Source organism: Vipera ursinii (assembly GCF_947247035.1).
Source record: "Vipera ursinii genome assembly, chromosome: 10".
NCBI lineage: Eukaryota > Metazoa > Chordata > Lepidosauria > Squamata > Viperidae > Vipera > Vipera ursinii.
Genome location: NC_139520.1, coordinates 16,215,027 through 16,229,249, shown reverse-complemented (window position 1 = coordinate 16,229,249; position 14,223 = coordinate 16,215,027).

Genomic DNA, 14,223 nt, shown 5'->3' with positions numbered 1-14,223 from the left:
GTTGGACTAGAAGACCTCTAACGTCCCTTCCAGCTGTGTTATTTTATGTTCTATGTTCTACATTCTCGAGGAAAATAGATTCTATAGCTCTGCCAAAAATGAATACATAATCTAATGTACATTTGAACAAGGTACATCTCAAACAACTTTAATCTGAACAGAGGAGTATTCCTAGGGTATTGGGTTTCTGTTTATGCTTCAGTGTGATTCACTATGCACATCCCCAATTATTTCCTTAGTTGTGCATGCACTGCTACATGGTGACCTACTGGGATCAGCTGAGTGATCTGCCCAATATTTCCTTGAAAACCTTGGCATGATTAATTAAATCTCACAAAGACTGTATTGTGACTAGGGCCAGCCTCTTTCATTCCCACAGGAAACCATGATGTAACTGTCTGAATTTCATCCAGAAAAAAAGGCAATAATTTCCCTTGTCCCAGAAAATATTACAAGCAAAATTGACACTACTTCATATCATAGTGGCAATGCTAGAGAACCAAATTGTTGTGGTGCTGACTACCAGTCAGATTAAATAGCAATCTGGAGAAAGTAGACCACAAGGACGCTCATAATTTAGAAGAAAGAAACAACTACGGCAACAAAACTAGCAGTCCAAAATGTAAAGAACAGGATTCAGCAAGTTTCTGTTTGCCTTTGTGTCAAATCTGCAGCTTTCAGCAGAGTCTCAAACTTTGGGAATATCCAGCAACATTTTAATTTATTTACCCCCTTCTAGCGAAACAGAATGTGCCCATTAGGCTTCCAGAACTGCAGAATCTAATTTTAAATTTCTCTCTTTTTCCACTATGCCTTTTCAACTACCTGCCAAATGAAACTGGTCTCCGGAGCTTTACAGATATCTCAGCATTGATGTGCTGTCAAAGACTCAAGACTTGTGCTTGTTGTTTTCCTGTTTCCACATGTGTGTCTCTCTGTGTGAGAAGCTGTATTAATATGTGTTTATACACACATACACACACACACACACACCACTCACTTTAACAAACTAACACGTTCTGTTCCATGAAGGTGAGACATTAATCTGCTGTGTTAAGCATGCTATATTTATTAGCATGGCTAAGGGGGATTTAGCACTCAGAAACAGAGAAATAAACTGCAGATCGCTTGGTGCACTGCAGAGTAACTAAATAAAGATTCAGATGAAATCAAGGCAATTTGTTTGGATTGAAACTCTTTAGCTTCATCACCAACATCTTTAAAACAGCATCAAAATCACCTTCAGGTTTGGATAACACAAAACCTTCCTGGTGAAATGAATAAGATTATAAAATCAATTTTGCTACGACAAAGGGTATAGGAAATCAGTGCACCATATGGGATCTGGGGATGAAAAAAGAGAAACGCAGCTTTCTGCTAAAAAATGGATGCCCTTTCACGCATTCAGTTCCAAAATACTGATTTTACACAATATAGAAGAAAGAGCGTCATAGACTGCAGGAGAAAGAAATGTAAACGTTGGCTTTGAAGAGAGGATTCGCGAAGCGACAAATGCTTTCAAAGATTTGTGGGCCAGAAAAATAAAAAAAATGAAAACATGTTCAAGAGGAAGATGAGTTGGGAGTTTATTTCTTTCTGGGCAATTCACTCTCCTTCTCTGGAGAATTTTTCTTGTTGCATCGCATGAAAAGGCAACTCGTGGAAAAACCGGAAACTCCTATTCAGCAGCACAGAAGGTACTCAAGGGTAAGATAGTCTGTTTGGTCAAATGGTGAAACAGGAGATGATGTTCTAGTTCCATCTTAGGTATTGAAAGCCAACCAAGTGACTTTGGGCCAATCGCCAGGAGACTGTGAGTTCTAGTCCCGGTCTTAGGCATGAAAGTGAGTTGGGTGACTTTGGGCCAATCACCAGGAGACTGTGAGTTCTAGTCCTGGTCTTAGGCATGAAAGTGAGTTGGGTGACTTTAGGTCAATCGCCAGGAGACTGTGAGTTCTAGTCCCGGTCTTAGGCGTGAAAGTGAGTTGGGTGACTTTGGGCCAATCGCTAGGAGACTGTGAGTTCTAGTCCTGGTCTTAGGCATGAAAGTGAGTTGGGTGACTTTGGGCCAAACTCCAGGAGACTGTGAGTTCTAGTCCTGGTCTTAGGCATGAAAGTGAGTTGGGTGACTTTGGGCCAATTGCCAGGAGACTGTGAGTTCTAGTCCTGGTCTTAGGCATGAAAGTAAGTTGGGTAACTTTGGGCCAATCGCCAGGAGACTATGAGTTCTAGTCCTGGTCTTAGGCATGAAAGTGAGTTGGGTGACTTTGGGCCAATCGCCAGGAGACTGTGAGTTCTAATCCTACCCTAGTCATGAAAGCCAGCTGGGTGATTTGGGGCCAGTCCATCTCTTTCAGCCCAACTCACCTCACAAGATTGTTATTGTGGACAAAATAAGAGGAGGAAGAAGTATTAGGCATGTTCATCACCTTGAGTTATTTATAAAAATAATAAAGGTGGGATTTAAAAAAATCTAAAAAGGAAAAAAGGTCTATATCTATATCTAAATCATCTATCAATCATATTGATAAGTAGATTTGGAAACAGCAATCAAGGTGGCCACTAAGGAATTGAAATAGGAAAAGGTATGACTTTCTGTCAGTGCAGATACATTAATTTTAGACTTTAGCTTTAACATCACTAATCTCAAAATACAGTCAAGTGGGACTCTGGATTTTTTTTTGTCCCCAAGCTACAGTTTCTACATGCCAATTAGTGAGCCAATATTTTACTGACAAACTGACATGGGTTGCATAACAAAGCCAATTTGAGAATAGTGAGGTAATGAAGTTAAAAATTTAGTTTGCTGTACACCTTTTGGCCTTGCTGCAGGAGCATAGTCTCACTGTTCCAGAAGAAATTAAGCTGAAAAATGAGACCGCTTCACCTCTGTTAGTGTCTCTGGACCATGGTCTTCCCGTTAAGTAATTCCTTTAAACATAATTTCCTGGACTTTGACATTTAAAGAGGTGGCAAGACCTTAAGGACCAATTCTGCCTACCATCCATTCCAATTTAACTTTCTCCCCTCCATCCATATGACAGACTTTTTTTAAAACTCACTTAATTAGCATCCATTAAGTTAATAATTTAATAATTAATTAACAATTAGTAAATCAGTGGCCATGAACTTTAAAACCCCACCACCACCACCACCACACACACACATACACACGTTTCCTATCTTTCTTGGGTCACACACATTTGTCTGCCAAGGCTACTTAAGGGACTCTTTCTCCCAGTTTTTTGGGTGAAAAGTTTCTTAATAAGTCCTACTGTTTGATATTTATATTGTCATTAGCATATTTTGGCTAAAAGGGAAAATCCTCCCTCCCCCCGCCCGCCCGATGCTTAAATCCTTCCTTGTCATTTCGGTGTTCCTTTGAACTATAAGGCCTATTATATGGATGTACAGATTTCCATCATTTTTGTGTGTGTATGTAAATGGCCTGCCATGTCTGTCAGTTGGATTCAGCCATTTGCTATTGAACAGATCAGTTTTCCCTCTCTACTTTTTCCCTGTAAAATGCATTATTCTTACATCAATCTCCTTGGTGAATTCTAAGAATCCTACCGTGGTGTTTTTTCTTCTGTTCAAAAAACACCCTCTTGTACAAAAAAAAAGAAACTTATGGGGATACAGCCATGCAGTTGGGTTGGCAACAAGATGGCAGAGTGTTGCCACCTCCAAACCCTGTCCCTTCCAGGTGTAGCCTACAGCCTTATGCTTTCCTGACCCTGCTAACTTCTAGGTCAGGGGTCTTCAGACTTGGCCCTTTTGTGACTTGTGGACTTCAACTCCCAGAATTCCTCAGCCAGGCACGCAGGCTGAGGAATTTTGGGAACTGAAGTCCACAAGTCATAAAAGGGCCAAGTCCGAAGACCCCTATTCTAGGTCAAACAATGTTGGTCAGTTGCCACCACCTGCTGAGATAACTTCCTCACACCCTGCTTGAGTAAGGGGTTGGATTAGAAGATTGCCAAGGTCTCTTCCAACCCTGTTATTCTATGTTCACCCACCCATATACAGTAATATTTGTGAAAGAACGGTTTTTGAGGACCACTGGCTGAAGGAGAAGGAGGACTTTTTGTTGGAATGCCTGCCTGAGAACTTTCTATCACTCCAATGCATATTTAATTATAATTAAGTAATTAGTTTCTTCCGCTCCGAGAAGTTTAAGGAGGTGTATAAGGCCCCATACCCACCATTTTATGCTCACAGTAACCTTTCTTCTGATAGGAGGAAATATTTGTAGCTCATTTGGTGCTCTCTGAGCTTGCAGATGTTTTCTTGCAGATGTTTCATTTCATTAGCTGATGATGTTGCCTAGTTTGGTAGTGAAATGTTTGCAAGAAGACAATCAAGCTCAGAGAGCGCCAAGGGCACCACTTAATTATTTTCTATTCATCTCCTTTTCTCTGTGCAAACATAGACATTGTTTCTACCTTCCAGAGGACACACACACACACACACACACACACACCGGCAGAACCGAAAAGAAAGGTAGAGAAAATTCTTACAAACACAGAGTGATGTTCTTTTATTTATTTAATTGCTAAATGTTTGGAATTTGTTGACAGCCTGTCATGGAACGGGGACAATCATTTCACTTCCATTTATGATACCATAAAAGGCCTACCTTACTTCAAAGAAGCTAATGAAATGACAATAATGCAGAGTCTAATCAGTCCACCAATGAATTATGTGAATCAAAGAATGTATTCTCTTACCTCTCCTGCCTTATTTTAAAAGTGAGATCTGGAGATTCAAAGCTCTAAGGAATTTCACAGAGAGAGAGAGAGAGAGAGAGAGAGAGAGAGAGAGAGAGAGAGAGAGAGAGAGAGAGAGAGAGAGAGAGAGAGAGAGAGAGAGAGAGAGAAACAGACACAAATAATTATGAGTCGATTAACATTATGTTCAAAAAGACAAACGTATTCCTCATTCAAAGCTTGTTTGAACACAATTCTTGTAGGTTGCTTTTGACCTAATTGGACTGATAAACAATAGTGGTTAGACAGTCTGTAACATGAAGGAAATAAAATACATCTTAAGACTGAAACTGAAATTATTGAGTTGTTATAGAAGTTTACAAATAAGACTAGGTGCCCCTAGGACGCTTCGCTTGACTGATCTAACCAAAAACAAGTAAATATGCTAATTGTGAATGAATATTTGACTGAATCTTGACTTTTCTCCCCATTTCTCCTTTCCCTACAGGGGCAACAAAACACTAGATGAAACGCCATTGGCGGAGTAATATACAAGCCATTCAAAGCAAAAAATAGCAGTAGGACAGACAAAAAAGAGATTAAAAGCTATTCATATATTCAGAATACCTGCGTACAATTAGAGATGAGTCAAAATTTCTCAGAAATCTTTTTTTAGATAAAATCAAAAGCTTCCCCCACCCCTCTTTCTTCCCAACCCCTGCCTCTTCCGGAATAAAGAAAAATATCCTTCAGAATTTTTTTTCCCAAATGAACTCCAGGTTATTCATCCTTGCAATTGTTCTAAAATGGCATTAGATCTAATTGTTATGGAGAATTCAAAAGCTGCGACCTTTCCTGTCTCCAGCAACAGCCAAAAGGAAAGAAACATAAAGAATGGGAAGGAAGCAGAAAAGAAAAAAATTGTACTGCAGCCATTGCTAACGTTGAATCTCTACCTTGAACCACCTCGGGAGAATTGGTCAAGCCCTAAAAGAAATATTACTACACCAAGAGTGCTACTGGAATACAATTGTTCTGTACCAGCCTGCTACCGGCCCTGCAGAAAAGGCAACCCCTTTACAAACGGCAAGAGGCTGGAATTACGCCTGCCAAATTTATTACTACAAAAACAAACAAGACACAAACCAAGAAACAGGAGCTTTGAAACACTATCCGAGCGGTTGCCTTCAGCAAACCAGCCCTCCCCACACATTCCCCTTATATAGAGTTCAGGGCGTGGCTTTTCTCTGCCTCCTTCCGAGAAGCCCCACTGCCTTCCTCTGTTTACTCCTAATTGACTGCCTCCTGCGTCGGGCATCCTTGAACAGGGCCAGCTGTGGGTCATCTTCATCCACACTGTCAGGCTCACACAGCTGGGTCTCCGTGGTGACCAAGTGGGAGGGGCCTGGCTGAGGGCTATCATCAGCAAGATCTTCAACCCCCTCAGCAAAGTCTTCAACACACCCCTCCTCCTCTGAGTCGTCCGACCCAACTGCCGAACCCACAGGCTGACCCTGAATCACAACAACAATGTCCCTGTTTCTCCTTGGTAAAAAAGCCACCAAATGGAATCTTGACGCCACCACATATTGTACATTCACCTATCAAAGTCCTTTCCATTGTATATATAAATGCACGTTGTGCCCATAGGAGAGATCTGAAAGCTGAAAATGTACGACAAAAATTAGAGTAATGTCAAATAAACAGAAATTCTGATCTTTGGGAAATTAATTGAGTGAAGTCAAATGTCTTAAGGTCAGAAGAATCTTTTTTTTTAGTCCAAAAGAAATCTTTACTATGACATGCTTGGTTGTAGGAATACAAGACAGGACTTAATATTGTTCTACAAACTAAACCCTTATAAAGAGTTCCCGGTTCGACCCCCCCTTAACCCCATTTGGTCAGTCCCCCATCATTTACCTCGTATCATCCCTCTCATGGGAAAAAGGAACTTAGGACCTTTTGTGTTTATTGCTCTCTTCCGTGACACAAGCCAGATGCTCCTACCCTAACCCCCCCCTTTTGTTCCCCCAGTTCAAAAGGCTTCTCTTTTCCTTTGAAATGCCTAATACAGGCTCAATACACATTCGTTCCCGAGGAAAAAGAGGAGGAGGAGAAAAGGGAAGAGGAGGAAAAAGAAGGAGGAGAAAAAAGGAGAAGGAGAAAAAAGGAGGAAGAGAAGAAAGAAAAAAGGAGCAGAGAGGAGAAGGAAGAGAAGGAGAAGGAGAAGCAGTGGTGGGATTCAACCAGTTTGCACCTCTTCAGCAGAACCGGTAGCTAATTTTTTGTTGCCCAGGCCCAAAATGGACTTCTGGAAGTGGCATCCACACAGAGACCCGGTTGTTCACATACTTGAGTCCCACCACTGAGGAGAAGGAACGGATGATTCTCTTCTTTTACATCAGATTGTTAATCTTGGGGCTCAGCACAATGTTTTCTGAATAATTCTTTACGACCTTGAGCAAAAGGCTTCCCTGTCACTTCCTGCCCACTAATTTTGAATTAGAGATCCTGCGGACTGGAAATGCATCAGCCTTATCACTGAGCAAAGTCTTACAGTACTTGAGCTTCAGCTGGGAGTTCTTAACCAAGGAAAGAATCTAGATTCTCTCTCTCTCTCTCTCTTTTGTTTTGCCTGACAGCCCGGAGAAATATGCATGGATTTTGCAGCAGAAATGCTTGCTGCTGATTCTTTGTTGGTGTCCGTGGCTTTCTGCAAATCCTTGGAATCATATTTCTCAAAGCAATCTATTTGTCACTTACTGTTTCAGCAACACGTTGGTGTGTTTATTATTCTAAGAGCTCCGCTGTTTTTTCCTTATATCCCGATAATCATCCATGTAGAAGACCACAGCCGTTCTGGTTTGATTTTGCACAGGCATGTGCACCTATGTCACATTTAAAAGAGCAAAGCCGAACTGCTTCCTTCTAAGTTAGATTTATTTCTGTTCTGGCTCTCCAAAGGAAGAATCGGAACTCTTCCCCTTTAGAGAAATGTGGCATTTGAGTCACTGTAAAATGATGGCGACCAAAGGATTAGCTCTTTTGCTCATTTTGCATATAAAATAGATGCTTTGTTGTCAACATTTGGTCACCCAGGAACATTCCCAAAGATGAATTTTCCCAGAATGGCTGGTATTTTATTTTACATTGCTACAATTAGTGTTTAGCCGCATGGATGTTAGCTTAAATTTTTGGATTCATTTGCTTTTTTTTTTTAAATCACGGTGCTTCAAATCCACCTCCCCCACTGTCCTCTTAATTAATTCATGCAACCTTTGCTGCAATTTTAAAAGTAAATTCTATTATCACCATTCAAACCTGAGAGAGGAATCATTATGGATCTCAATTGCGTATTCAGATTAATCCTATTATGAGCTGTAATTAACATTCCCGACAAACTTAATTCAATGCCCTCCCCAAATAAATTTGCTACTAAGTAGATAATTTAATTGCTCTATAGATGTACTGATCAATATCAATGCAACGATGACACCAGCATAGATTTCTCCTATTGATTTCCTTGCCCACCAGTCACCTACTTTTCATGTGTTTGTAAAAAAATTAGAGGCAGGGTTTTTTTTGTTTTTGCTGAAGGACACTCTTGACGAAAATGTTATGGAAAAGGAAGAAATGATTTCCGTAGTCACCCAGAAATTCAAAACCAATATCAATAGCACTTAGACTTATAAACTGCCCCATAGTGCTTTTACAGCCATCTCTAAGCGGTTTACAGACTTAGTCTATTGACCCCAACAATCTGGGTCCTCATTTTACCGATCTTTGAAGGGTGGAAGGCTGAATCAACCTGGAGCCGGTCAGGATTGAACTCCTGTAGTGGGCAGAGTTAGCCTGCAATACTGCATTCTAACCACTGGGAGGGAGGGAAGGAAGGAAGGAAGGAAGGAAGGAAGGAAGGAAGGAAGGAAGGAAGGAAGGAAGGAAGGAAGGAAGGAAGAAAGGAAGGAAGGACAATAGCACTTAGACTTATATACTGCCTCACAATACTTTACAATTCTCTCTAAGCGGTTTACAGACTTAGTCTATTGACCCCAACAATCTGGGTCCTCATTTTACCGATCTTTGAAGGGTGGAAGGCTGAGTCAACCTTGAGCTGGTCAGGATCGAACTCCTGGCAGTGGGCAGAGTCAGCCTGCAATACTGTATTCTAACCACCATGCACCACCAAGGCTCATTGTGTGAGATAATTTTACAAGGATGAGAATATAGGTGGTCCTCAATTTGCAACCACAATGAGGCCCCAAATTTCCATTGCTAAGCAAGACAGTTGCTAAGTGAGCCTTGCCCCATTTTACAACCTTTCTTGCCACAGTTGTTACGTGAATCACTGCGGCTGTTAAGTTAGTAACGTGGTTGTTAACTGGACCTGGCTTCCCCATTGAGTTGGCTTGTTAGAAGGTCACAAAAAGCGGATCACATAACTCCAGGACACCGCAACCATCATAAATACAAGTTGTCAAGCCTCTTGATTTTGATCATATGACCGTGAGGGTGCTGCAACAGTTGTAAGTGTGAAAAGCAGTCATGAGCACTTTTTTCAGTGCTGGTGCAACTTCAAACGGTCATGGAACAAATGGTTGCAAGTCCAGGACTCCCTGTGCACCCTTCTCCTTGAGGTCTCCCCCCCCATCCCTTTTCGCTTTCCGTAAAGATCTGGATTGTCTCTGAAATACTAGGAAAGGGTGACAGAAGAACAACCAGAGTTCTTCATCTTGTCTGTCGGCAAGAAACTCAGACAGTCAAAACTTCTCTCTTTCAGTGCAGAATTATTATTTGTTTTAGAAAAAATTCATTTTACTATTTTTTTTAACATTTGTTGTTGTTGTTAGCTGCAAAGTCATGTCTGAGCCATTGTGACCCCATGGACAACATTCCTCCAGGCCTTCCTGTCCTCTACCATCTTCTGGAGTCCATTGAGGCTCACGCCTACTGCTTCAGTGACTCCATCCAGCCACCTCATTCTCTGTCATCCTCTTCTTCTCTTGCCCTCAATCTTTCCCAGCATTAGGCTCTTCTCCAGTGAGTCCTTCCTTCTCATTAGGTGGCCAAAGTATTGGAGTTTCAGCTTCAGGATCTGGCCTTCGAAAGAGCAGTCAGGGTTGATCTCCTCTAGGACTGACCGGTTTGATCGCCTTGCAGTCCAAGGGACTCGCAGGAGTCTTCTCCAGTACCATAGCTCAAAGGCCTCAATTCTTTGGCACTCAGCCCTTTTTATGGTCCAGCTTTCACTGCCATACATTGCAACTGGGAAGACCATAGCCTTGACTATACACACTTTTGTTGGCAGGGTGATATCTCTGCTTTTTAGTGTGCTGTCTAGATTTGCCATGGCTTTCCTCCCAGGGTGCAAGCGTCTTTTAATTTCTTGGCTACAGTCCCAGTCTGCAGTGATCTTGGAGCCCAGGAAAATAAAATCTGTCACTACCTCCATTTTTTTTTAACATAATCACCTTCATATCTGGTAAAACGGCATGTTGTCTGGGTTTATATTTACAAACAACCAATAACAATTAGTTTCTTTAATTCTGTAATCCACATAGTAGCTTTCCTCGATTTTCTCTTCTTTCAATAATATTCTCTTTTATCCACCTTAAATGGGTACATTTCTTAGTGTTTTGATAGATAACGATTGAATGTAAACATTTTTCTAGTATTTCTACAAATAACAACCACATCGATATGAAGTGCAGAACTTTTAAGCAGCGCAGCCCTGGTTGCTGCCAGGAATTTCAAGGTGTTCACCCTCACTCCAGCTCTATATATTGCTGAATGCTGCGGGGAGCATTTAAATACAGTTAGAATGTTAAGTAATTTATTGCCTTGGGTGGCAAACCTGAAGAATTCACTGGAGAGGGGAGAAGAATAATTATGAACCAGATAAACATCTATGCAAACCACTTTCTCTTAATTTAAATACATGGAAGCCGGGGTTCTTACGTTTTCAACTTATCTTGAAGTGTAAAAGGCTACAGAAAAGCCTAATTTCCTCTCTGCTGGGAAATGTGATTAAGATTACTCTGGCTGAGGAGTTTGTTTTCAGAATCTTTACTGTGCTGTGTTTGTGAGGAATGAAAGCATTACACAGTCTATGGCATGCTAGCAAATATATCATTGGTTGGCCCTTTTGCCCTCAATTTAAAAGTGTGCTCTTCTTATTCTCATAGTGGATTGATTCAAGTACACATTAAGGCAATGATTAGATATTGGAATGACTCATATTAGGGGGGATTTATAGGGAAATGGACATTTACTGTCTGCTCCTTCTTATTTAAACCATATGCTGTGAAAACTGAAAAGGCATTAGCTTGGGATTATTTTAGAAGGCCTTACACATCTGGAACTGTACTGACCTTGGTGAGACAAGACTGCAGCAGGGAGGTAAAACCGCAGCAGCTCTGTTACTTTGATGGGAATTGCAAAATAATGAATTAATCGCTAAGATTATGCTTAAGCCATAACATACTGTATGGTTTATTTGCCTTAGTAATGTGCATGAGACTAGGCACTTTAGCCTGTGAAGCATGACTTAGCACACTGCATGAATCCATCCAATGGTGGGTCATTTTAAAAAAAAACATAGTTATCATGGAGCTGCACAAGGTCTGCATCCAGTCATTCGATATACTCGGTGCTTAGATCCACAACATCTGAACTAAATTTACAGCAGTTGAAGCTGAAGGAACTATAATTGTTCAAAGAGGTCCTTTGCACTGAATCTCTTCCATTATATAAAACAGCCAGTCAGAGAGAGCATTGAGCAAGCATCTTGGCCACAGGAGGTCCAAACAGAAATAGCCTGATCTATGCTGTCTTTAAAAGGGACGTGGTGGCTCAGTGGGTTAGGACGCTGAGCCTGTCGATCAGAAGGTTGGCAGTTTGGCAGGTCAAATCCCAAGGGCCGCGTAACAGAGCGAGCGCCTGTTACTCATCCCAGCTTCTGACAACCTAGCAGTTCGAAAGCACGTAAAAATGCAAGTAGAAAAATAGGGACCACTATGGTGGGAAGATAACAGCGTTCCGTGCACCTTTGGCGTCTAGTCATGCCGGCCACATGACCACGGAGACGTCCTCGGACAAGCGCTGGCTCTTCGGATTTGAAACGGAGATGAGTACCGGCCCTTAGAGTCAGAAATGACTAGCACGCATGTGCGGGGGAACCTTTACCTTTATGCTATCTTTAAAACTTGCTTTCTGGATTGCTTGGTGCATCTGATGACCCATTTTGCAAAAGAACTCTATTTTAGTTTTGACTACTTTGGTAAAACACGCTCAGGTAATTGCGATCCTTTTTGTGATATTTCTTTTATCTTTGGAGTTGTAAATGCCAAAAGTCATTCTAAAAGCGGATTGCTTAACTTTTTTTTAAAAAAAGAAGTCAGTTTTGTGCAGGCAGTAACCTTCAAGGCAGCAGTCCTTCTGAGCTAAACATGGACTTCTGGGTGTCCCATCTATCTTGGCTTGTCAGCACCGTCACTCAAGTGATGCGCAGTGAAGAAAACAAGATGTGAAGTCCAACTGTCGGCCTTAAGAAGAATTCATTCACAGATGCCTACTGTTATAAAAGGTGTACTTAAGCTTACCTTCATGGCTGAAAGCCTGCAAGATAAATTTTGACAAGAAAACCTGAGCACGCATTTAGGGAACACGGACATTCCAAAAAGGATGCCACTGTCCAGTCACGATCTGTAAAGATAATATCTAAATTCAGCACCAGGAGAAAGTCCATCCTATCCCACCTACTGTATACCCTGTCAAGCCAAATGCAATCCTCTAAGTGTGAATTGTGCTTTCTCCTACATTTAGCAAATCCAGTTCATCAGTCAAAATATGGCTTGCCAAGATCCAAGGGTCATCTGAAAAAAATTAGTAAGATGTGTTAGGCAAAGGAACTAAAATCTTCAGCCATCTTCTTCTGATCTTACAAAATATCTGGTTCTTTAGTATTTGGTTATCCAGATTTTTGCAACTCAGAGCCAACAGCTCTAGTTTGGTGTCTATGGAGATTCTCAGTCATCCAGGTCATGGTTGTCCTAAAGGTGGTTTTTCAAAAGGCAGCTGGTTTTTCTTGTTTCTCTCCTTGAAGACATTTTGCTCCTCATCGAAGAAGCTTCTTCAGTTCTGGCTGAATGGTGGAGAACTGAAGGATGTATACAAGATTTATTTGAGGATTTAATATGAGAATGGAAAGGTTTATATAAATCTTTCCACTCGCCACCATTTGAGTATGAGAATTTATGCTGACTGATAGAAAGTTCATTCTCAGAATCTATCTGGACTCTAAGACAAAATGAGATACAAAAGTTGTTTGGCCTAAGAATGTGGCAAATAAAAATGAATAAAACCTGAAGCATAACTCCAGTTTCTATTGGTATGAAAACACCTTGTAGAACAAGGATGGACAACTCTGGCAACTTTACACCTTGTGGACTTCAACTCCCAGAATTCCTTAGCCAGTTGTAAAGTTGCAGTAGTTGCCTACTTCTGCTGTAAAAGGAGCAAGTAATTTTACCCCGGAGGGGAATTGCTGAAAAAAAAAAAGAATTGGAGAGTGCTAGAACTGAAATCTAAACACTGTTGCAGAGAGAAGACAAAATGGAGGCATGCAGTTAATTTAAATTGAAGAAACTGAAGGGTGCTGGACTGATGAATTGAAAATAAAAACTGCCAAGCTTTATTGTATGATTAACTGTTCTAAAATAATTTTCTATCAAATCTCTTCCAGATAACTGCATATTATATATCTACTTGTCATAGTATGCTTTTTTAAAAAAAAATAGCAAACTTTGTCAGAGGCCTTTCTGTTCATTCTTGGCTAGTAGAGTATTCTGCCAGTTAGGGAACGGTTGCTGGAATTGGGTATGTGTAGTTTAACGAAGAGAAGAGTGAGGGGTGACATGATAACAGTCTTCCAGTATCTCAGGGGCTGCCCCAAAGAAGAGGGAGTCAAGCTATTCTCCAAAGCCCCTGAAAGCAGGACAAGAAGCAATGGATGGAAACTAGTCAAGGAGAGAAGCAACCTAGACCTAAGGAGAAACTTCCTGACAGTTAGAACAATTAACCAGTGGAACAACCTTCCTCCAGAAGTGGTTAATGCTCCAACACTGGAAGTTTTTAAGAAGAGACTGGGCAGCCATTTGCCTGAAATGGTATAAGGTTTCCTGCCTGAGCAGGGGGTTGGACTAGATGACCTCCAAGGTCCCTTCCAACTTTATTATTATTATTATTATTATTATTATTATTATTATTATTATTATTATTATTATTATTATTATTATTTATTGCTTCGGTCTAGAGAGCTGGTGGATAACAAAGCTATATATATATTTTAAAAAGGCAGTTTAATGGAAGCAGCCAGGATTTAAAAAAACAAAACAAAACATCCACTTGATGGCAGTGATGAGGAGCAAACAAGGAAGACTTGGGTTACATAATTATCTTTTCTTGCATCATTTTTAATGTCACCTATTATAGCTTGCATCAACATGCTGTAAGG